The 27,375-nt window shown below is 34.9% G+C and overlaps 1 protein-coding gene across 1 annotated transcript in view; it reads right to left on the reverse strand.

Moving 5' to 3' along the window:
- Positions 1-13,126: 13,126 nt before the first annotated feature.
- The window catches only part of LOC127801380 (DNA damage-binding protein 1-like), a 166,575-nt gene continuing 152,326 nt past the window's right edge, over positions 13,127-27,375 (reverse strand). Inside the window, exon 13 of the transcript XR_008023029.1 lies at positions 13,127-13,343. The gene's annotated coding sequence lies outside the window, so the exon portion shown is untranslated. The remainder of the gene's footprint in view (positions 13,344-27,375) is intronic.

Here is a 27,375-nt window from a genome sequence, read left to right on the forward strand (position 1 = left end):
TCTTTCGCTCCTTTCAATTCCTTCCCGAGAAATAGGCTGGCGTCGCCGCCAGCGTAATCGTATTCGATTAAGTTTCCTTCGCAACGAATTTCACGGTTTAGGGTTTCTGAACGTCTCCATAGCTCATTTAAGAGCTACAATCATTAAAATCTTTTAATCTCCCCCGGCTCTCCGCAGCGTTCTGATCTTAAAAAATCTTATGCCGCCTCTGAACTAATATATATATATATTATGAGAATAATAATAATAATAATAATAATAATAATAATAATAATAATAATAATAATAATAATAATATTAAGATTAAAAGTAGTCAAGAGCCCCAATAATAATTAATATTTTTTATTATAAAAAATATGGTCCAACAATTAATCATTAATATTTTTTACAACTTGAAATATGGTCCAACAAACAAAAGGCAAATTGAAATTGAAAAATTCTACTTTTCCGCTATCAAAATATTTTTTTAAAAATTTTTACTTTTTCAATCCACCTATTCTCTTTCTTACAGCCATTGTTCTCACGTGACTCTCTCTCCCTCTCACGAAACCCTCCCCTTCTCTTTCTATCTCATTAATTAAACACATTTAATTAATTAAGTATTTAAATTATAAAACTAAATTATAAATGTATTTATAATATATTTTTTTGTTAATAATATCAAATTTTTGTAACTTAATTTAGTGTAAAAAATGAAGATTGATCAAATAATTTAATTTAGTAAGTTACAAAAATTTAATATCACTAACAAAAAATATACTACAAATACATTTATAATTTAAACACTCAATTAATTAGATGTGTTTAATTAATGAGTCAGAGAGAGAAAGGGGGGAGGTTTCGTGAGAGGTAGCCGAGAGTTTAATATATATTTAATAATATTATTTATTTATATATTTATAAAAATATGAATAAATTTATTAATATATTTATAACACAAATTATTCTCAAACTTTTAATTAGATCTGTTCGTGAACTCTAATCGAGCCAGCTTGTGAGTTAGTGAGTCAAACTTTTTTAAATTAAAGTTCAATTCATGTATAAATTGAACTTTAAAATTAGATTTCACTTCACCTCATTTATCTTAATAAATGAATTTAAATAAATTTTTATTAAGTTGAATATCAAATTGTTGAGAAATGAGTAATCTCATTTACAATTCTAAACAATAAATGAATAAAAACTATTGAAGATTAAAGACGAGGGAAAAAATAGTTTTAAAAATTTTAGAAAGTGAAATTGTTCTTTTATATGGATTTTTCTTTTTAAAATAAATTATGATAGTTTTAATCTTTTTTCCACAAAAACTAAAGTGGACTTTTCTAAATTAGTATCACATGAGGAACGGAGGGAGTTAAATTTAAAATTTCTTTAGCTTTTAACAAATCTCATTTCTTTAATATTTTATCTTTTGATTTAAGAGTTTAGATGTATCTGCATGTGATTTATAAGTAATTGATAATTTTATAGTTAATATTTATATTTGTTGATAAAAATTATTAAATTTATATTGCATGTAATTTATCTCTATGATTAGAGAGGGATAAGTCTTTATCACTTTGCAGTATGTCTTTATCACTTTGCAATGTCTTGAACTTTTGACATTTTTTAAAAAGAAAAAAAATTGATGTTTTATTGTAGAGTCGAGTATTGTCTTTGATAATTGTAATATTTTTAAATAAAGAACAAATTAATATAAATATTTTTAATGATATTATATATCAATGTATTATATATTTATATTTACATAGCGTTTTCAATATGCATAGATATGTTTTCGGTTTGGAGAAAATTAATATAAACATACATATAAACGTACAAAGGGAAAAAAGAGAAGAACAAGTAAAATACTATAACAAAAAACTCTTGTTGGGTCAATTTTTTTAGGAGGTTAATTTTTTTAGGAGGTTTTTCAAAAATTACATAATTTTTGAAATGTTTCAATAAAATAATTCACACACTAATAAAGTATTCTAATACAAAATTTAATAGGATTATATTTTTGAAGTGTGACAAAATTATGGATTCAATAATTATATTTTTAAATAAATATTAATTTGATACAATAATTTAAATTATTTTATTATCATATTTTTAATTTTAACCATGAAATAATAAAAAAAAATATTAAAGTTTAAGTGCTACTTTATATAAGTAATTCCAATATAATTATATTTTTTTGTAAATACACAAATATAATTATTAAACTATTATAATTGGGCATTACTTATTTATTAATAATATAATATATTAAAAAATTATAAACATATTAAAAATAATACAATATATCAAACTAATTAATTTATTTTCATAAATTATTTTATTTATTGATAATACAATATATTGAAAAATTATGAACATATTAAAAATAATATAATATATCAAACTAATTAATTTTTTTCATAAATTATTTTTTATAAATAATATTTTTCATAAATTATTTTTTATTTAACAAATAAATATATTAAAAAAACTGAGAAGTGGGCTGGAACCACTCCCGCCGTCTCTCTCTCTCTCCCCTCTTCCTTCCCCAAATCAACAAATCCCCAAATCTAACCCTAACTCACCCCCTCTCTCTCTCTCTCTGAACTACTCCCGCGCGTCGACCCATCCACCGCCGCCGCCTCCTCCAACTCGGTCGGGCTCCACCTCTGCGTCCACCGCTGTCAGATCCACCTCCGCGCCTCAAAGGTATATGTATATATATATTCTGTGAGTGTATATATATTATGTGTTTGTATATATGTTCTGTGAGTATATATATATTCTCTGTGTGTATGTATATTCTGTGTATATGTATTACAGAGTTACACGAGAGAAGCTCTGTAACTCTTGAAACACCGCTTAGTTAACTTGAATGGATGCTTGTTGAGTCAATACTAATTTTATCTCAAGATAATTAATCTTATGTGATTCATCTGTACTGGAAACGCTTGAATCGTAGTTAATTTTCAATCTTGTTTCTTAAATAGTGCATGTGTATGTTATAGACTTGCAAATATTTTAATAAATCAAGAGGCTTGCTTTATGTAGCATAATAAAAGTTAACTTGAAGCTCAGTAACTCTTTAACCAATTAGAAACATTAATAATTGATTAAATAAGGTGATAAAAATTGAAGCAAAATGTGTAATTAAGAATACCATGATAAAAAATTACATAAAGGCTAAGCTAATCATCAATTTGGGTCAGTTCAATGGGAATGGTTGAGCTCGAATGTTCATGAGAAAAAAAAAGAAAAAAAAAAGAATACAAATGAATTTTAAATTATTTTATAATTTTAATTTGACCTCTTTGACAAATACATTGTATTTGTTTAATTATTTCTCTTTGGATAACTTTGCATGTTTTCCACCCTTTGGATTGGATTACTATGACCAATATCAATAATACAAGTATTGGGGAAGAAGCTAGGCAACTAACTAAAGTAGAGAGTGTCTATTACCTTGATGGTAATGAAAGAAACCATCAACATTCCCTAAGCCTTTAATGATTGAACTGTATGTCAAAACCTAAAATGTGGCCTCCAACAAAAACCTATCCTTGATTCAAGTACAAAGAGATAAAAATGGAGGATTAGGATGTAGAGATAAAGAAGTTGTAGGTTAGGAGATGAGTTGGATTTAAGCTTCTTTTTATAAGTATTCAATTGTTAGAATTCTGAAGATAAAATTGTTGGAAATTTTGTCCTGCTATATAAATGTTTAAGGCAAAAAAGATGGAGAAGTAACGGGTTATGACCAAGGGAATGACCAATTAGACTGTTCTTGTGAAGATAATAGCCGGATGCCAATTGACTAAGTTTGGAGATTACATATGGTCTATATATTTACCTGCAAGCCATAACTTCAATTGTACTTGTGAGAGAGTAGAAACAAATGAGAACCCTTGAGATCGCCCAACATATTCCTCAAGGTCACTATCCAACGTTTTACATTTTATGGTTGACAATGTTTAATAGTTTTGTCGAGGATCAAGTATGTTAGCTTGTAATAACATGTAAAAGTTGTAGGCTGCTAATCTTTCTTTCCAGGTGACTGGATTACAATATGGACAATACAGAGCTTTCTAGCTTTATGCCCAATATATAACTAATTTAAGCCCATTGCATTAGAGCATTAAAGCAGGGGGTTGCTCTCTACAATCCCCATGGCTGGGGGCCCCCTTCTCGACTCTCTCTGTTATCTCTTGGTGAAGCTAAGCACTGTCGCTCAATCACTGTTACCTTACTCCGTCGCAGCTACCACCACCACTAGTGACCATCTCTTCTCCTTGGCTCCTCTCCGTCGAACCACCACAACTGTCAATTGTTGTGGCTACCACCATCACATCTTCGTCAACCCTTAGCGGTGCAGCATTAATTTATCCAAAATCAAACTATAGATTCAATTTTGATTTTTCCAACTGAAAACAAAAACTAAACACAAAATTTGAAAAGTTAAAACTAAAAATGAATATGTGAAAATTAGGAACAAAATCAAACAAGCACTTGATCTTTGTCATGCCCCACCCCCAAACTTTGTGATTTGTCATAGCTGGCACCCCAACTTTATTGACACAGTCACTGCCACAAAATGATGGCCATGGGGAAAAGATTCCTTACAAAATTTTGCGCTACTTTCCGTTGACACCAAGGCTTCAAAGATTGTATATGTCTAGAAAAACTGCTTTAGATTGTCATTGGCATAAAGATAAGCGTTATGTTGAGGAGGGTGTAATGAGGCATCTAGCAGATAGTAAAACATGGAAAGACTTTGATAAAGAACATGAATGGTTTGCACAAGAGCCTCGTTGCATTAGACTTGGGCTTGCAACTGATGGTTTTAATCCGTTTGGTAACATGAGTAGCACATATAGCATGTGGCCAGTAATTTTGGTGCCGTACAACTTACTACCATGGTTATGTATGAAGCAACATTTCTTTATGATGTCATTGCTTATTCCTGGACCTCAAGCTCTAGGTAAAGATATTGATGTCTATATGCAACCATTGATAAAGGAATTAAATGAGTTATGGAGCATAGGTGTACAAACATTTGATGCCTCAACCAAGGAGTACTTTAAATTGCATGTTGTTATTATGTGGACAATAAATGACTTCCCTGCTTATGGTAATTTATCTGGGTGGAGCACAAAAGGATATATGGCTTGTCTTGTGTGCAAGGTTGTTAAAATCGAGATTTTAAGTGGGATTGTAAGACGGTTCATAAAATTGGATTGTAAAATCGAATCGTAAAATCGTAAGATTTTATGAAAAATTAAAAATACCCTATAATTTATGTAAATATATGTTTATAATGACATATGTCTTATTATAAATGAAATAGATGCACCTATTTTAAAAATACTTCATCTATCAATTTCAAAAACACTAAATCAAAATTTCAAACAACAAACATTACCATCATCATCAACAAATATTGTTAAAAATAAATACAAATACTAAGTCATAAAAATAACAAATATTATTAAATTTATACATTATGTTATTACACTAATTAAGTTACCAACACTAAAGAGGTATATTTGTTTCTTGCTAATCATCAATCTTAATATAAAATTATTAGACCCACTCATGATCTGATTGTGACATATTTAAGATTAATTCTTTAAATCTGCACTTACTTGTACGTGTAGATAATAACATCACAAATGAGAATGTACACACACAAGCACAGCTGCACATCACTCACTCAGCACATCAATTGGACAAAACACAGAGCTAAGCATAGTGCACACACGGTATTTGATTACCAAACTTTGCAAAACATAGTCACTCTCACTCACATACGTGGGTTGGGTTTGATTCTTCGAACTTTCAAGGTGAACGAAAGAAGAAGAAAGGCCAAAACAAGATTGATAATGATTAGGGTTTGCAGAAGGACACAAGCAATGAATGCAGCAAGCACACAGACACAACATCGTTTAGGGTTTGTAGAAGAACCAAAATAGGAGATTGACAACGATTGTATATATATATATATGTTGGTTAGGAACGAAAATATTTTTGTTTCTAACCTCAAAATTGTTGGCAAAACTAAACTTGGTAAACTCATAAAATCGTAAACTCGGACCCAGTAAGCTAGGATCGGTAAACTTGTAGACTCGAGTCCGATTCTATAAAACTCGATCCTACAAGCGAGTTGACTCGCGATTTTAACAACAATGCCTGTGTGTAATAAGAATACATACTCATGTAGGTTAAGGAGTAAGATTTGTTATATGGGGCATCGTCAACATCTTGATCCCAATCATAGATGGTGAAAAAGTAAGAAGTTTGATGGCAAATCAGAACTTAGGTTAAAACCTAAGGAGTTATCATCTAGTGATATATTACAACAGTTGGGTAACCTCCCAACTTTAATACTAGGAAAGCATTCCAATAACAAGAAGAGAAAGCGAACACCACAAGAATTGAATTGGGTTAATAATTTCTCAAAAATAATAAATACTTATACTTTGTATAAGTGTTTAAAACTTTTGAAATCAGTTGAGAAAGTGTTTATAATTTTTTCAGCATATAAATTTTCCATACAAATATGCCCATACATCAACTAGGTATGTATCATGGGTTTCATTGTTATTTAATTTTTATTATTTGATAATTTTAAATTGATTAGTCTTTTTATTTAATTTTTATAAATAATGAGCACTCGTAAAAATTTTAATTTTCTAAGGGATGTTTATTCATTATTAATAATTAGTTTATTACTTGTTGTCTAGTTATGCATATTTTATCTCTAAGTTAGAGATGAAATTATTTATTAATATTTAAATACCATTATTAGCAAAAGTTTCGTCACTGTAAAATCATTAATTTTGGAACTAATTTGTTCACATTTTTTATTCTTAAAAAAGTGAAAAGATTTCGTCACTAAATGTATTATCTATTGACTATAAATTATTTCGTCACTAATAAGCTAGTATTTTCAGCATTGGTTTATATCCTTAAAATGGTGACGAAAAAGTTGATTGCTAAATAGTTAACACCATTAGTGACAAAATTGTTTTGTCATCGATAAGTCAATAATTTGTCCAAATTTCTGTTTTAGAATCAATGACCAAATTATTTGTCATTATTTTTTAATACCATTAATGACAAAAACATTCATCACTAATGGATCATGGATGTTGTAGTCAAAAGAAATAATTTGATGTCATCCTAATATTTTAGAGCATTAGTGACAAAAGTTTACCTTTCGTCACTAAACATCTAAATGATTATGTGCTTGGTGACGAAAGTAATTTTTCGTCATTAATGATAGAGTATTAGTGATAACATTTTACTTGTCATTTATAAATTCATAGTTAATCATCACATTTCTTGTAGTGTAAAATTTAGTAAATAGAAAAAAAATATAATTAGCTTCGATTAATGTAATGACCCGTAAGTGGGTCTGGGTAATGTTAATGGGAGGATAACATATTTATTTCATTTGGGAATAATTTTGAGGGTTTTATTTGTTTTTGGTGATATGGTCGAAGCTCGACGCCGGTTCCGTACCGTTGGATAATGAAAGTGATGAGGAGCATTGTTACAATCGAAGTACAGAGAAATTTTCCATTGTTGCAATCAAAGTACAGAGAGAGAGGGGGGAGGACCTTCCGAAATCTACGAGAATCAGAACCCCAAGGCAATGCCTAGGGTCTTCTGAGTGGTCTTCTCCTTCTTATTGTTGTTGTTGTTACTCAAAGAGAACTAGCAGAGCGAGTGGAGTCTTCTTCTTCTTACATGTCAATTTGAACAAATTGGGATCGAGAGCAGAGGAGATCCTCGAAGATTTTCTCAACCATTTTGAGAGAGGGACGGCGAGAGGTTTCAGAGAGGCAATCGCTTTCTTCTCTCAAGTTGGCGACGAGAGGCTCAAGTAGTGAGAGGCGGCAAAAGGCAACGAACGCGGTCTATGGGTCTTCTTCGTTCTTTCCTCTTCAATACACAAGCAACTGGAAGCAAAATTAGTGTTTCAAGAAGACTATTATAAACTATAATTTTTATAATATATAAAATATAACATAAATTATTATTTTCCAAATTTTTCAGGCTAAAATGTAATTTCTCAAAGTTGTGGGGATTAAACACAAATTTTGGGAACTTGAGGAAAAGGGCCAAAATGTAAGAAATTAAAAGTAAGAGAGCTGAACTGCAAAGTAGGTGTGAAACCTACAATGTAGTTAAGAACCGCATTGGCCGCCGGTGGAGAGGTCGAATCCCAGCCATTTGAGGTTTCCTTGGGCCATCATGGCCTAGGCATAAACCTTGCAGTGCAAGGCGAGGCCATGGTTGGCTAGAGACACAGTCAGAGAAGCTATAAATAGTAGAAAATGGGCCGAGGGGTTTTATCAAATTTTAGTGGAAAATTTTGAGATTTTTCAGAGAAATTGTGAGGATTTGATAAAGGGTTTTTGTTCTTGAGGTGATAAGGATCATTTCTGGAAAGTTTGGTCGAGTTTTGTGTCGATTTGAGGTGGTTTTGAGCATTGTCAAAAAGTGGAAAAGTCATCACAACCGAGCTTTAACGGCCAAATTGAGGGCGTTCTAGCTAGAGGCACCATGCAACAGGGATACCATTGTGTTCAGGAGGAAAAATTAAGCCAGGAGAGGGAGAAAAATCAAAGAAACAAGCCAAGACCAGGTCACTGGCGGTGAGAGGATCATTGGAGAAGACGATCGGCAAATCGGTCGCGTGAGGTGCACACGTTAGGCTAGTGGCTGCGGGTGCATGAGAAGGTAATGAAATAGAAAATTAGGGAAAAAAAGGAAAACAAAATAGAGAAAAATTGGGAAAAAATTCTAAAAAAATAGGAAATTAAGTTTTAGTAATTTTTCAAAAATTTTGGCTAGGAAATTTTACAGGGCACAGGTTTAGAGGTTAGAGCACGCGTACCGAGAAATCCTAAGAAGCTAAATTAAGGTGAGTGATTTGTCCAAAAATTTTATATGTGGTATAATTTGCTTAAATGAGCATGCAATTGCAAGGGATTCGCCAAGTTTATGTGATTTACGTACATCTTGTTATACATATGCATACTCATCCTATATTGCCTCGATTAGTGTGTTATTGCATTGGATATGATTTTATTGGCATATCAATATTATATTTGTGTCATTCATGTTTAACACTATAGGGCGGGATGTTGCCCTAGTAGTTTGATTTGCATTTCCCCAAGGATGATTTCTAGAACGACCATAGGGGCATCCCATGCTTTGTGTGTTTGCCGAGATAACTACCTTAGTTTCCGTGTTGGGGCGAGAATGCTATCAAAGCTACTCTAGGCAGTCGATTGATTTTTATGCTCATGCATCATAATTTCTTGAAAACTATTTTAAACCCTTATTTAGAAGTTTCATCTTCTAATTCAAATTTTGTCCCTGGGAAATGCAACTTTCCAAGTGAGTCAAGCAGGCGAAATGGAAAAGAGATTGCTGAGATATGATTATGTTAGTAGTTGTGTAATAAGTCATACACCTGTGCTAAGACAAATTGTGAGAATTATAATAGCCCACCTCTTCAGGGCGTGTTATGCCTTAGGAAATTTGGTCTTTCTTTTTTTTTTTTTTCGAAATTCCCTAAGACCTTATCTAGTGCTAAACGAGATGTTTACACTAGAAAATAAATACAAAGCGAAAGCTGAATCGAACCTGCTCATGGCAATACATACGTGAATATCTGGACATAATATTTATTACAAAGTCATTACATAAGCTTCTAAAAATAAAACAATTGTACATAATTTTTAAACTATTCATATAACATAGCACACTCCCTCGTTTCTGGATGTCTCGCATCACTACACATCTCCAACCTTGGTATCATCGCTGCAAGTCTCGACTGGAACGTTGAATGTTCCAGGGGCGAACCCAAGTCAGATGATGAACCATTTAAGTAAGGGTACATAATGCTATGTCATGAGTGTATGCAATGTCTTTCATTGTAGGTGTCAACTGCACCCCTCATGCTACCTACCATTTTAGTGGCCATCACTTTCGAAGCCGAGGTGTATAGGTGCACCCTTGGTAAGGCAGCGGTGTTAGTTCGTACTCTCTACGGCCTCATATGCGTGTGATCAATAATATCAACGTGTATTTATGCATTTCATAGTCATGTCATGGATGCAATCTACATGATGGGTACATTTCATAGTATGTCAATATGACATAAGCATTCTTAAAGATATATTCGTACTAAGCTTGAAACAGTACACTTACAGCTAAGATGCCTCGAAAAATGTGTCAGCCTCGAAAATCGTGTCGAGCGGCTATTTCTCAATCTTCTTGCCCTCAAGGACTCCTAAAACATCAATTTATTTTTAGAATATCATTTCACTATTTTTCCATAATTTCTATAATTTTTCTTTATTTCTAAGCCTTATTTCTCCAAAAATTGCATAAAAATTATCTAGTCTTTTCATAAAGTCAAATTTCTCTCTACTAGAATTCCTTAAATAATATTTCTAAAATTCTGAAATTTTCTTGAAATTTTCCAACTTAAATTCCTATTTTTCCCTTATTTCCATAATAACCAAATTACCTAAATAAATAATTATTACATAATAATTATCTAAACTTCACATTATTCAATTTCTCTTCACTAATATTCCTTAAATAATATTTCTAACATTTTGAAATTTTCTTGGAATTTTTTAAATTAAAATCCTATTTTTTTCTTTACTTCCATAATAGAAAAACTACTTAAATAATTAATAAAATTAGCATTTCCAGGAGTTTTTTTCATAAAACATGGCATAAACAAAATTCCAGATTTAAATAAAATTTTTACAAAATTTTATTTCTTTTATTTTATTTTATTTTATTTTCTTTTCTTTTTATTTTCTTTATTTTCTTTTTCTGTCGGGCGCCTGAAGGTCACGCGCCTTCTTCCTACTCGCGGGCGCGTGGCTACACTCGCCCGACTATGGGCGTCTTCTCCGGCTGCCACTTTGCTGTCGGCGACCCCTCGGCTGCCCCGAGTTTAAAAAAAAACCTCTATCCCCCTCATATCCGACCCTCTGATTCCAAATACAGCCTTAAAAAATGAGAAAAACATTAAAAATGCCTTTGATTCGTCGATTGAAGGCTCGGCTCCGGCGAGTTGCACGATTTTCCGGCGAGCTTGGATCTCCTTCCTCACTACTCTGTTGGCCACCAAAATTTCCAGAAACATTGCCCACAAAACGATGATCAAAACCCTACTCCCAAAACCTCTCAACACTACCCCAATCGACTGTTCTAAGAAGTAAAAATTTTCGATGAATGGCCACGCGCGAACTCGGCTATTTATAGCCAAAGCTCCGCCGCGAACGTCCAATCGAAGCTCCCACGTGCCTTAGAGGCCATACCCGACGTTTTGGGGAGCATTTAAAGCTCCCTCTTACCCCTATCGGCCAATTGCAGGTGCGGCCGTGCGCCTACTCCAGATTTCCTGCGATTTTTTTATATATATATATATATTATTATATATACATATACAGATATATATATATATTATATATACATACCAATTTTCATACATACTTATATATACAGCAAGCTATATACATACTTATTTTCATTTACATACTTATATATTTACTTATATTTTACATATTTACATACTTACACATACTTATATACTAAGCATACTTTAATAACTTAATTACATATCATATTAAACTAAGTAAATATATCATATAAGCATAATTTATTTAAACTAAATAAAAGCATAACTAAGTATAATATTAAATTTATTCATAATGACTTAGGGTATTACAAGAATCATGATAGGTGGCATGTTCCAGCTATTTTATGTTAAATTTGTTTTCCAAATATTGTAATATTGTGGTTATTGAACGATCTTGTATGGATTTATTTCCTTTCCAATTACAATATTTCGTTAGGTTTCGATTCTACTTCCGCAAGTGTTTAGTTTACCATTCCTTAGCTTATTATTTGGAATAATAAATATATATATATATATGTTAGGGATTTTTAAATACGGTACTCATGGATTTGAGACACGGTATTATGAGAAGAGAGAATATATTATAAAAAAAAATTCACAGAATAGTGACACGTCATGGGAGGGTGGATTGTTATAAGGCCCTATACCATAATTGCAAGTCAAACAACATTTCTGCTCATACAATCGAATCAGACTAGTAGATTTTAGACACTTGCATTAATTTTTCAGTTTTAAGTGGGTGTAGTGTATTTGGCTACTCTAAAATTGTGTATTCTGCCATCAGAAGCAGGTTGTAAAGAGAAAGGCTCTTCTGAGAACTTCCATTCTTCAGTAGCAATAAATGGCTAAATGCAAAACAATTGTAAATTAAGGTCATTGTACCTCAAGACCTGGTACCATTAGGGCCATTGAGAAGAACAACAAAAAATAGATTGGGAGTTAACATGATTTGGACTGTGAGAAAGGTTGGATGATGATACAAAACCAAAGCCACAATACATGTACACCAGAAAGTAAAATATATGATTCAAAGAACAAAAAATTGACATTTCTTGTAAAATTAACTCTTCCTCAAACCTCCGCCTCTTTAATTGCTTTAACAATTTTATCATGCTTTCCACACTAATAAAATATAAGTTGTTCAATAGAAAAAGACATAGATAATAAAACTGATAGAAGAAGAGCTGAAGTCAATTACTCCCCCACTCCGCTACGTAGGGAGGGAGGCAGAATAAATGTGCTTACTGCCAACTTCATTCCCCTAAGTAAGAAAAAAAAAAAAAAACAACTAACTTAAGTTCAAAAATCAGAACCAAGACAACATTTCTACATGCTTCCAATTTTTTTGAGTTTCTCTTGAATTTCTGGAAAATTACAAATGTTGTTCATTTTTAAGCTAACTAAAAGAGCACATCAAGTCATTGTACATGGTGTTGGTCCATCATGAGGTGACCCCCACTACAACAATTTCACCTTCAATAAAATCTTCTACCTAATATGCATTAATTTGGAAGGAATCACTATTTCAGTGGTCATTACTCAAATGGTTCATGTAAAATGAGACAAAACCAAAGGAGAAAAAAGCTCTTGTTTTCTCTTATTATATTAGAGCACGACTATAGCTACTAGCTAGCAAATTACCAAAACAATAAGGTAGAATCAATACAAGATAAAAGAATGTGATGGGATTGCATTGATAAGCAGATTGTAGAAGCCCCAATTGACATAACTTCAAACCCAAGCCAACCTTACCTTCCATACATCATCACTTGCCAATATTATAAATTCAGTATCTTCATCTATCATCTCAATCACTATATCTGGTTCTGCAGTAATGTGCTCCTTCAGACTTTCATCACCGAATGCCCCCTTGTCATTGCAAGTTTTCCATCAACATGTGACATCACTTAAGCCAAGTATGCATTTGTATGTCAGTAAAGAACAAAAGTAGATACCTAATAGTTTGGGAAAATAGAAAACATATATGATGATAGGTACGTAGAATGCTCATCCATCTACACACTATGCTTTTATTTTCAACCTCAAGAATTTCATAACATTGGAAGAGGGAAAGAAATTGAGAGGGTTTGAATGATATTGTAATAGTGATACTTCTCAGAAAAAAAATATGGGATCACACATTTTTATTCATTTTTTGGCAAGACAATCAATTATTAGAACCATCTGAAGCTTGGAACCATAAGAAAGAAGATTAATGTTATTGTGACTTAAAAATCCAGCATTCCACCTTTGTCAGGATGACATCAAGTTAAATTACTGGTCCTGTGAATTGAAATAAAGCATCCTATCTTTGTCAGGATGACGTCAACTTATATTCTAGAATCTAGCATCCCTTGGATCAATAGTTACTAGATCGAACAGCACACATATATACAAAATAACATCCAATTTCCATATACAAGATGAATATATAGAAGAAGCAAGTCTTTTAAATGTTCTTGGCATCTGTACGAAAAATCCTCCTCTCCTTTCAACCATCTCCCTCTCTTTTTGTGGCTCATGATCAACAGTTATTTGTATTGCTTTTGTTGCACCATTTCTGCATAAGATTGCTCAAGAATCTGAGAATCACCAACATTGGCTACAATTAGCTTCTCTCCATTGATTAAAATCATCAATATATTAGAAGAAGATAAAACAGAGAGAAAAAGTGCTAAAGAGATCTCAAACTAAATAAGTGAGAAGAAGGATGTCCTGGCATTGCTAAGATGTTGAAATAGAATTAATAGCATGTGGTAAGTGAACAAGTAAACATGCAACTAGAACATCAAGAACCTCTTTTATGAGATATGGAGTGCAGGGGTGGTATTGTTATAAGTGATGATTGTTTAGTTAGGTTGTTGTTTAGGCAGTTATCTATTAACTGGTTGTTGCAGATTGCAACAACTATCTGTTATCAAGGATAGCTGAGTATAAATACTCAGCTATACCTTCTATCTTGTATTAGTTTTCATTTTTCATTCAGTAAGAATTTCAGCAAGGTTTCTTTCTTCTTCTCGCGTTTTCTTTTCGTGCCCTAAAAGCTCTTGCTTCAATGTTCAAAACTAGGATTTTTTTTTTTTTACAGAAAAGAAAACAAAAATAAAAATAATAAAATATATACACATGCATTTTTTCAAGTTCATAAGAACATTTATTTTCCTTGTCTTTTCCTCCCACAAATCCTAGTCCCAGACATAGCTTAAGGGTATCTGTAAAACTTAAGACTCATGGTAATTCAATTTATGCATTTTGATCTTTTTCTTATTTTTCAAGATCAAAAGCTATGGTACTAATTTAAATGAGGAGATTGCTGATAGTTAAAGTGGCATTTGTTTGTTTCCCTTTACCGATACCTGAAGATCTGTTGGCATGGAGGAGCTTCAGAGTAATCTGATTTAGCCATTTTTCGGTTCCATATTGAAGTAAAGTGTAACATCCCGGTAATTCGGGAATAATTAATAGCTATTAATTTAATCGGGAATAGGAAATATTTAGCAATTTAAATAGGACTGGTTAATCATTATTAATTATTGTAATTAAGGTGATTATTAAATATTTGTAGGTTTAAAAGAAATATTAATTTAATTTGTGTTTTACGGTGATTATTGTCAATATTTGATGGAAATAATAATTTAATTTGTATTAAAAGAAGATATTAAATTATTTTGTATTCGGGAAGTGGATAACTAATTATTGGAAATCTGAGGGTATAAGAGTTAATTTTATAAGTGGTGTATGTGAGAACTTATGGAAGTGTGGGGGTCTAAATGTAAATCTTGGAAGTGGCTGAAGATTCCTTCAAGTTTATTGATGTGCATATGTAGTATGAAGATGCAGCCAGCTCGCGCGGTCGCGCCCACGCGCGTAGGAGCAGCAGGTCGCGGGTTCGAGCTTGTAGGCTGGCGCGCGCGTAGTGAGGGAATTGCTGATTTTTCAACAAAGCCTAGCCCCAAACGACGTCGTTTTGGGGCAAGGCAGTGGGTAAATTTAGCTGCCATGTGGCAGCTTCTGGCGACCTCATTCTTCAGCTTTTTAATTCCCGATTTTGGGAGTAATTCACAGTGGAATCGAGCAGCAACCAAAGAGTAGAAGAAGAAGAAAATTGGGGAGGAAAGATGGCGCATAGTAGCTAAGAAAATTTGGTATAAATTATAGGTAAACTTAGTTTAATTAAAGATTAAATTAGCCAGGGAAGTAGGAAAATTATATTGAGAGTATTGTATGGTTGAAATTTTATTTAGGCTTCGATTTTATTAATTTTGATCGAATTAAGCTAATTTGCAGTGTGTATTAATTTAGCGGCGTGTGGGCATATAATCACCGAAATCAGTTAATTTAAGGCAAGCTCTTACTTCTTTCGTGATTCTCAATCGATTTATGAATTCTATATCCTTCCTCAACCCGATTTGGTTATAGTTTCCTGTGGGCGTGAGTGGTAATGACAAGCGGTGTGAGCTGTCGTCTGGTGAGGTAACATTTTGTCTGTTTGTGATACTGGAGTGAATCGTCATCGGGCCGAGGGCGGCTGTTAACCGATTGTTCCTAGTCACAAATTATTGACCGGTACTTGATCACTGTCGATTGGCTCTGCCATTATGTGGCATATTGCGTGACATTATAGTGCATGGGATTGGGCTTACATTCATTAGGGGGTCATGCTTTGTATGTACGGGGAAGTGTGCTCATTGGCATAATCCGATTGGCCTGTTGAGTGACAATTTGGGTACGATAGGCGAGCATATGCATTTAGAGCATTTTGCTTGTGTGGGTTCTTATATGGGCGTAGCATAGCCTGATGCTTGGCTTATGGGAATTTTGTCATCACGTTAATGCTACAAGAGTCATTGCATTTCTTATCTGTTGCATCGCGTGGTTACCGTTTGACTTGGTATATGATTGTGGCTTGTGGTATGGAGTTGACCCTCGATAGCTATGAGTGTGAGCTGGGCTCTAGATAGCTATGACATGAGGACTCCGATACATGACTGTGATGAGAGCTTCGGGCTTGTGTGGATCGTGTTGTGGGAGCTTCGGGCTCATGGGTTTTATGTCTACCAGTTTATGGGTGTGGCAGGTTTGTATGCTGGGACTTAGGTGCTAGGATGTGCATTTCTTATGTGGGCCCTAAGAACTATTATGTGCATTGCTATATTTATGTGGATTACAGGATTCTCTATTTCACGGTATGGCATGGCATGATCATATGATGCATTGCACTTTGTGCGGGTGTATTCTGGGTGGGATGTGTCCCTAGTTTTGTTTTTGTTATATAGCGAGATGTACTCAATTGTGGTTTATTTCTGGATTAACTTTGTCTAGCGAGACCTATATCGAGTATGGCTATTTCTGATTTTAGTTTGTCTTACCTGTTGATAGTGGGATGTGTTCCGGTGTGAGAGATCTATGCTTAGCCTTACCTCCATTATTTTATTATGCTTGCTGAGCCTTGTGGCTCATCTAGTTTTTACCATCATTCCAGGAGTAGGAGCTGATGTAATACCCCGAGAGCCCAGAGAAGTTAGAATATATCGAGGATAGTGTAAGAAAGGAAACAACACCAGCTGGATACCTTTTGGGCTTAATGTTGGCAAAGAACTCCCAAGTTAAGCGTACTTAACCTGGGGTAATCCAGGGATGGGTGACCCCCCTAGGAAGTTCGCGTAAGCACATCAAGGTAAGTTGTTCCGGTCCTTCCTATCGCTCGATCTGGTCGTTACAGCTAAAGCAGTGGTTAGACTATTTGGCATGTCAGTCGCAGATAACTGCATGTACAGGGCAATCCAAATTAAAAGATCTGTGAGGTGCGAGTTGTGATCGGGGGCTCGGACATTTTGGCTTGTTTGTTTTATCTGGTTATTGTGTTGTTATGTATGATTAAGCCCCTGAGTGATTGGTTTATGTTCATTTAGCTTCCGTTGTTGTGGTGTGTTGTATGATTATTAGTGAATTTTAATTTAAATTAAAGGAAAATTTTTGGATCGTCACATAAAGAGTTCAGTATTTCAAAATCTAAGATTGTTTGGTATTTTTATTTTTTGTGTAGGTCCTTTTGTTTGGATGGAAATCTGGTAGATTGTATGCAGCTTTACCCTAGTTTTTTTTCAACAAAGCTATTTCCAGAATCTGTGAACTTTTAGTTAAGGAAATCTGCTCCAAACCGCTTATGGTTCATTTGTGAATTCACCATGGTCAGAAGGAAAGCATCTCAAAAGATTTACAAGTGTAGAATTTCTCCAAGAAAATCAAGACAAAAGGGCTATCATCCGAAAAATGGAAAATAAGCTGATTCCCTTTAACCTTTTATTATTATTTCCTAGTCACGGCTCTTTGCATTTAGAAGGCCCGCCATTGCACTCTTGCCATGGCTTTGAATACCATGTAAAAGTAGAAAGAAAAATGAAAATTGAGAGAAATCTAAAGAGAGAATAGAAACCTTGAATACTGAATTTTGATTACAAATGATAATGAGATCAGTGAATTTATATACTACTCAGCGAATTCTCTAGCAAACTAACTATTACTAACAGCTGTCAGTAACAAACAGAGCTGCTAACCACTGTCTGTTGAAACATAAAAAACTAACTTGTCACCTAGGCTTCCCCATAGACTCAGAATAAACTGCCTACTACTAACAATAAACTACATATTCTCTTTTCTTCTCTCTTATTCGAACATAGCAAGAACTATCCTTAACAGCTAGGATACCTCTTGGTTAATGTGTTAAAGAACAAGAGGGAGAAGAATAACTAAAACTTTATGCATCTAACTTCACAATTGACTTAGACAGACACAAGACGCTTGTTGTGGTGTTTCTGATGTAGGTACAGCAAGCTTATGTAATTGTTCAGATGTAAAAACTCCAACGGCCCTCAAACTTGAGCTGTAAGATGTACCATAAAGGCTGCTATGGCTGATAACCACCACCATTTTGTGCCCCTTCTCCAGCATAAGATCAATCACGTGGCCGATCGATGTGAAGGTTGTAACACAAGGGGGTGGGCTTCTCATCATTGATGAAAGTGGGGCATTCAACTGAAAATGCACAAAAATAATGCACATGTGAAATAAAGTGATCACAAGACACAAATATGGTAAAAGGCTCGGCCAATTTAACCAGATGCCCGTCTCATCATATCTACTGATTAGTCAGTGTTTCTTCAAAAAAATACTCATAGCAACTCTTTGGGGGAAGCTTTTGCATTATTGTTACTTATGCAGTGTTCAGTAACCTGTTTGTATTTTTGCATTTTCAGTGACCTTGGAAACATAATAAACATGTGTAATTAAACTTGAGAACAACTTTGAATCCATATTCATCAAAATGTTCTAAAATATGTACTTCTGAATAAGTCCTAAGGACTGGCAGTTTGTACTTTGTGGTGAGACTACAATGAAGCAAGATATGCCTTAGAAGACCAAATCTTAAGCACCATTAACATTTGAATGCCTGTCACATCCTATTGGATCATCATTGGTTAAAATCGTCCATAAGGCAGCTGGCTGAGCGTTATTGTTACTTATGCAGTGTTCAGTAACCTGTTTGTATTTTTGCATTTTCAGTGTCCTTGGAAACATAATAAACATATGTAATTAAACTTGAGAACAACTTTGAAGCCATATTCATCAAAATGTTCTGAAATATGTACTTCTGAATAAGTCCTAAGGACTGGCAATTTGTACTTTTTGGTGAGACTACAATGAAGCAAGATATGCCTTAGAAAACCAAATCTTAAGCACCATTAATATTTGAATGCCTGTCACATCCTATTGGATCATCATTGGTTAAAATTGTCCCCAAGGCAACTGGCAGAGCATTATTGTTACTTATGCAGTGTTCAGTAACCTGTTTGTATTTTTGCATTTTCAGTGACCTTGGAAACATAATAAACATATGTAATTAAACTTGAGAACAACTTTGAAGCCATATTCAGCAGAATGTTCTGAAATATGTACTTCTAAATAAGTCTTAAGGACTGGCAATTTGTACTTTCTGGTGAGACTACAATGAAGCAAGATATGCCTTAGAAGACCAAATCTTAAGCACCATTAACATTTGAATGCCTGTCACATCCTATTGGATCATCATTGGTTAAAATCATCCCTAAGGCAGCTGGCTGAGCAAGGGGGGAGAGAGGACCGACCAAGAAAGAGGGTAAGTTGAAGGCAATGTTGGAAGGAAGGAATTAGTTATCAATAAAAGGGTACGTTTCAACTTCAAAAATGGATATGTTGTTCCTAAAAGGGAGGTGGAATCTAAAAATATTAAAGAATACGTTAACTAATCAGTATATTGAAATTCAAAAGTACATATTATTGATGGATGTATTACATTAACTTGGATATCTTACTCTGCTTCGGAGGGACCTTATTTGTCCACATGCCCTTCATTGGTGGTAAGGTCACAAATATTCCCAACAGTTTATACTGTTAAGAAATGTGCCCAGACACATCAATTTACCAATCACTCCCATTCAGAAGAAAATACATCAACTTACCAAACACTCCCATTCAAAAGATAATTCGTCTTTGACGAGGAGAGATAACCAAGATGAGCATAAATTAAACAAAAGCAACCACAAAGAATAACGTTAACTTCAAGGTGTTGCCGAAAAATGCTCTAATACCATAGCAATTTGTGCATTTGTTAGGTCATTTTGAAATGGAAAATGTGATGATTCATGGTGATCCCAAGGTGTGATATATTTAATTTGCATAAAAGGTGTTCCTACCAAGGGAAATGTTAAAACTAATGCTTTAAAATCTAGAGAAAATATTAAAAGATAACATGGAGAAGAAGAACAATAAGCTGCCATATTTTGAGCAATGCCCTTTTAAAGATTAAATTTAATAAGAAAAAAATTATTATATTCTATTATTTAGATGTCTACATCAGAGAAAACTACCATAGGAGTATATCTTATATTTATTTAGTAACTTGAAAAAGCCCACTCCTATCATATCACAATTTAGAATGTGTAGCACACTGCATTCACAAATCAGATTGATCCACTTTTTGGGTAACATAGAACAATCATTTTCTAGGTAACATGCATATTATACTACTTAAGCTAGATATGGGAAAGAATGTTGCAGTATCCCAAAAAACCCGGCAATTTTTCAACAAGATAAAGTTGTTCAAATGATCCTAACAATGGATTCCTACCGTAACTCTTTTAGAGGGGTAGCACTCTTGGATGTTCCAAGTCTTCTATCTGATGCCACATGCATCTAAATTTTCACAAATATGCATTAAAAACTTCTATCTGAGAACAATAGAAGTTACAGATTAAACTTTGTATTTTTCTATGTTAAGATGCTTCAAACCCCAAGATTTTTAAAATTTTCTTAAAGAATATATCTTCTGGAAAACTTACATACAACAAAATTATGAGACATTTGAATAAAAGATAAAGAGTATATAGCTAACAGAAGCTAATTAGATAATACCTCTATTATGTATTATGGGAAATTTTGTGATAACATTATTTGTTTCTAAGGAATATTGATTGCTGAAGTTATTGGAATGCTAAGAAAGAATTTAAGCTTACCTAAGCCAACCTTAGCTATTCTAGCTTTATTATTATGAAATCAGAGTTCCATCCTAAGATCATCATTTATCATTAACTGCACTTTATTCTAACTAAGTTAGGGCTTGTGGCATAGTATTCATAATGTCAATTGACTTCTACAAGTCACATTCACAATGCAAATCGAAGCAAAAGAACAATGTGGCAAAATCTTATGCCAGATGCCCTTCCTAATGCAATCTTGAATGATGAGATAAGTTTCAATACCATCTTCATATGGAAAAGTTCCATTGTAAGATCACTAATAAATTTAGAAACCTTGAAACAATTGCAATCCTCAGGGAGTAGATTTACTATGTATAGAACAACATACCAAAATTAAGTTGTCAACATATAGTCATGTACCTTGTGAAGGAAGGCCATATATTTTCATACATAATGTATCTAATATATAGTCTTGTTAGTCATAAATATCCACAAGATAGGGGGAAATTCCAAACCATGTTCATGATAATTGTTTACTACTAAATTAAAGGGTAGTTTGGATTATCTTGGGAAATAGATAGAGGAATACATGTTAAATTATATAGGTTCATGCATGTTAATTTGATAGAGTATTGTATTTCACAATATTTTGTCAGTTTTTCAACCATGGATAGTTACACATCTTTGAGAAAGAGGTAACAAGTGGTCTTAAAATGCTGCCATCTTTAATATCTATTAGAAGCTCCCTGAACTAAAGAGAGTACCTCATTGCAGTCTTCGTGGTGCAGAAGTCCTATGCAGCTTCCCCAGTCATCTATGATTGGTACAACAGTGTCGGACTTAGTAATTACGATTGTGCTCGAGTTTTTCCAAGAATTTCGCTTTTACTCGGACTTAGTAATTACGATTTTGCCATTACTTCAAAAACTAAGTTTTCGTCTTAGGACTTTCGTAACCCCTTGAAAGTGTCTCATTTCATCATGTATCTGAACTTAAATATTCCTGGTATATATCACAATTGAAAGTTCTTTGATAATACATATTTGAATTGAGAAAGAAACAAAAATCTCGGGTGTTACATACTTGCCAAAAAGAGTCTCTTGAACTCAACACATCATACCAGGTGCTCGCCTCACCATGAAGACAAAAAGGTGTGAGCTCCACCATTCGGTATCCATGAATGTGAGAACCTCTCTTCAATTTATCTAATTGATCCAAGAACTCTTTAGCATTGTCCCTCGCACCTCTAAACTTGGGCAGTTTCAGACCCATAAACTTCTCAAACTCATAATCTACCCCAACGGCCTCCAATTCCACTAGAGGTTGTCCCTTAGCCTCATCCGTATCGCCAGTGATGAGGGCAACACTTACAGTGCCACCGCTAACAGCACCTCTAGTGCCACCGGCCACAGCACCGTTACCTGTGCCTCCGCTAGTGCCACTTCCAGTGTCGTCCTCAATGCCATCTCTAGTGCTGCCACCAACCCTAGCATCCAAGCCCACATTCCCTGGTGCCTCTAGCTGTCTTTGAGAATTAATCATGTTCGTCAATAGCACCACGAATCTCCAATGCTGTCACCAACCCTAGCCTCTGATACCAACCTGTCGCAACCCAATTTCTAAATAGTCATGACTAGCACTAATCCCTAGGTTCAGCGGCCCCACCGTGTACTAGTAAGCCTCTTCTCTAGCTCGATTTGAAAAAAGCATTAATACTACTAACAAAATATAGAAACATGGAGTGAAATACCATATCAACTTTCCACAAAAATATTTCAAAGACTCGTATACAATAGTTGTACAAAATATGAATATCCACCATCCTGCTATCATAAATACATATACAGTCCCATATCTCGACCCTTTGGCACAATTATGTACCACAAAATAAAAGACAAAAGAACAAACTCAATAGTACGTGTATGTCTCCACAGAGCATCCTATATCACATCAGGAATCAAAAGGGGTTTTGACATCATACCAGAAGATCTGTTGGACCAATATTCAAAAGAAGAATCTCCTAAAAATATTTTTAAAAAAAAGGGGTGAGTCTTGTGGATTCGAGAGTATAAGGTATGCCATACCTGCTAGAAGAGTATGCAATAAAAATGCTAGGAATGATCATCATGGATACAATAACATAATAGTAGTATGAACAGTGAGAATATATATCATAAGTTTAAATAATTTGGGGTTCAAAGGAAAACATAGTGTAGGAAAAATAGGTGCCTAGAGACAACCCCCATAAGTTGCTCACCTAACCACCTAAGTCTCCTATACTTTTTATATGCGATGCATGCACTGAATCTGAGGACACACTAGCAAAAACTGGCCTAACGCCTATACACACATGCACACAAGTACATATATTGGCACATACATCATCTTCACACTATAATACCATCATAGCCCACGTGATAGCAATGCTGAAACATACTATCCGTGTCTCTCATGGCCTTGGCATGCTAAGCCTCACAGTACCACGATCTTTTCCTGTTGTGAGTCACCAGGGAATATACTAGATAGTCCTCTAGTAGCAATGCAAATGATACCCCACTTAATGCACAAATCATAACCATTTATCATTTTATGCGGTGTCTAAAATACACCATATCATTCAATATTTCACATTCTCAAGACAAAAAATCAGTTAGGGTATCTTTCTACTTATGTCTCTCCTAGTAGGATTAAAATATTTCATGCAATTTAGAAACATTTAAGAGTGTTTTTTTGTGATTTGCATATAAAAATCATATACAAGTTATGTATGAAACAATATATATGTACGTGCATAAAATAAGGTAAACATAACATATCATGTCTACTCATTTGGGAAATGATGACCGAAGTCCGAGTTTAGGGAGAAGATCGAGCAAAGTCCTAGGAATTCAAGTCTACAATAAATAGAATAGGGTGGTCACATTTGGGTAATAAAAGTAGCGACGTAATAAAAATTACCGAAAGTCCTAACCATTGCCTAACACCCTGAATCGATTACTTTATACCTTGGCCCACACAATATTTGAATTTGGCGCCAAGTCCGAGTCTGGGGAGAAGATCGAGCAAAGTCCTGGGAATCCAAGCCTACGATAAATAGAATAGGGTGGTCACATTTGGGTAATAAAAGTAGCAACGTAATAAAAATTACCGAAAGTCCTAACCATTGCCTAACACCCTGAATTGGTTACTTTATACCTTGGCCTGCACAATACTTGAATTTGGCGCCATGGAATTCCACGAGGTTAGCCATTGACTACGTCATCATGCCTCGACTTGCATGCTACGCATAAGTGTATAGTGGAACTACACACCCACTTATAGGTTGCAATAAAATAATATATATATATACATTTCTATATTCACCCATAAACTAGATTTCTTTTAATATAGATAATATTTTTAAAGTTTCTCTTTTTCAAAAATACATATATATATTTATATTTATCACTCAATTGATATTTTTTTTTAAAAAAACATAATAATTAATTAATTAGTGATTTAATAAATGGCTTAAAAGAAATGATTTGCAATGTACTAGCCTCAGAATAAAATGAATCCATCAGAAATCAAGATTCGAGATAAACCCAAGTCATCATCATAGGCTAGCTTAGAATGCACTCGGGGTCAGTCTTGCTCCGTCTCAAGTCATCTAATAGGGCTTCGTCCTTAGAACTCCGATGAACAAAGTGACTCGCCAGTCACATCGCCAATTCCAAGAGATCTAAGGAGAACCCAAGTTAGACCAACGTCGATATCCTGAGTAGGATCAACCTAACCAAGTCATCTTAGATTCATGGACAAGCGACAAGAAGGGAAAACAAGTTGATTGGGCCCACAACTGGGTCAAACCATGCCCAACACATTGGGTCATTCTATAACCCAATCAAGCCCCGCCATCCTAGGCCAAAACCCTACTCGACATGCCCAACCCCAAAAGCCCTCTTTTTTGTTCTTTTTTTTTTTTCTTTTCTTCTTTTCTTTTCTTTTCTTTTCTCTTTTTTTTTTCTTTCCTCCCGATATTCTACCGCCACCAGCCGGCGAAATACGGCCGAACAACATACCGATTCGAAGCCCTCGCCATGAACATCAACATATCTCAAAATGAGAACCATCAGAGGGCTGGATTTTTACAGATCTAGAATTTAATTTTCAACCAACATAGGGACGAAATCTGGCCATCACCGACCGCCGATCGTCGGCCAACATACTCGAAAATAACAAAGATCGAACGGCTATATCTTCATAGATCTAAGATTAAGTTTTCGGCCAAAAAGAACAAAACCCACTGCCAACGTCTCCGGCCACCGTTGCCGACAATTTTCGACGATTCGAGATCGCCATCCAACCCCCTCGAGCAACCCGACCATCATATCCCAAAACCAATAAAATCCAACGGTCAGATCTCTGTAGATCTGACTTTAAACAACCAGCCAAAAACCCAACCGCGTATATACACATACCTCCCATGAAACAACAGAAAACCAACGAAGATCAAACCCAAAACACGAGTTGGTAGTCTCAGATCTCCTTCTTGATGGCCTCCTCAACGTCCCGCTGCCTCTCGCCTGCTGCTCGTTCAACCTTCACCCTTAACCTTCCCACCTCATGCTCTGCCACGATGAGTTTTTGCTTAGAGACGACTAGCTCAGCCCACATCCAGGAAGTTTCACCTTGGTGAGGGGCGTGAATTTGCTCCATCTCCTCTCGAGCCTCCTGGCAAGTTGCTTCTAGAGACTTGCATGAGGAGGTGAGTCACTCATTCTCCAAACGCAACCCTCACCCCTTATAGTCCATGTCTCAGAGCCGTGGGGGAAGGAAGAGAACATGAAAAAACCTAGGAGAAATAACTTACGATGGCTAGGTAGCATTCCAAGCTGTCCATATCTTCGGGAGGGTTACAGAAATACCTCCCCTCCTTGCGGGGGAGAATGGTGGAATACAATAGATGGGTCGCAACACCAGGTGTGTCGACTATATCGGTGTCCAAAACCCACGCCCGGATCTGAAATGGCTCACCTCGCGCCTAACTCCCCTGGCCTAGGTCGTACGCATTCTCTACTGCAGGAGGCATCTCAGGCAGGATTGGGTGGAGACCTCGCTAGGAATCTTCGATATTCAAGACATGTCGGCTCGAACGTTGGGAGAGAGTCTTTCGGAGAAATCTCTCAAGGAGAAGAGGGAATCATTCTAGGAGAGAGTCTTCCAGAGAGAACATGACTTCTTTTGGAGCTGGTGAAAAATCTTTCGGAGAGGAGATGAAGTCTTTTGGAGGGAACAAGATTCAATCGGAGAAGGAAAGTCTTTCGGAGGTAACCTAAAGTCTTCCAGAAGGATGTAGGACTCTCTTGGATGGAAGTGTCGTGGAGGATTTTCTTTCGGAGAGAAGAAACCCAGAGAGAGCGAGAGTAGTTAAGGATACCGCAAGCGTGTAACAGTTCATACAACAAGGGCGTATTTATAAGAAGACTTTCGGTAAAACAAAACGACAGAGCTTGCAAAGGCGGATCTTTCGGAAAGAACCTACTCTTCGCATTTACCTAAAGGTAAAAATAGAGATTGCGGGAAATTGTGGTACCCTGTCTCCCCGAGAGGCCTTACTCGAAGAGATCCTCTCCGCAAGAGGTCCCTCGGGGAAAGGTCTCTCGGAGAGATCTCTCCTTGAGGTGGCACGAAAGACCCTCAACCAGGTCTCCGATAGGGTCTCCGAGAAACCCACGTGTCACCCTCTGAGTTTTAACAACATATTAGAACAATGCTACTCGTGAGCATATGAATTCTAAGCAGTAAAATCAAAATACAGAATCCTATAATATAATTTTTCAATTCAAGAAATGCACATACACCAAAGACATATCTCATATAATGTTTGTACACTTCATGTGTACCCAAATCAATTAAAAAACAAATTCAAGCAGGTTTCAAATTTCCCAAACATTTTCAAATAATCCTAAAACAGATTTAATCACTTGATCGATCCTATCATTACTCAAGAGAGCTCAATCAACCTATCACTTAATGCATTTATAATTTCAATCACATAAACTGAATACATAGAATGGTGCCACTCATGAGCACACCAAAAATAGTCACTCACAAATATTTTTAAAGCAATGAACAATATTACCTTTAACCTAATACAATCATAAGCAACCCAATCATTTGACTACCACCTCATCAAAACATCAAGATTTTTCGCTTTATTATCTAAATGCAAATCATGAACAATCAATCAGATATGAATGCAGTTAGGTATAGAAATACCTTAGTCAACAAACAAGCATTTTCATGCAAAGATCATCCAAAACGATGAGCATAACTTCATTGCATTCCAAAACATCAACCACAGAAGAAGAACAAGCTAATTCAAGAATTTTATCAATCATACACTCATAGCAAAATTCATCATCAAAACACTAGGACATA

This window comes from Diospyros lotus, chromosome 5 (assembly GCF_014633365.1).
Source record: "Diospyros lotus cultivar Yz01 chromosome 5, ASM1463336v1, whole genome shotgun sequence".
Lineage (NCBI taxonomy): Eukaryota > Viridiplantae > Streptophyta > Magnoliopsida > Ericales > Ebenaceae > Diospyros > Diospyros lotus.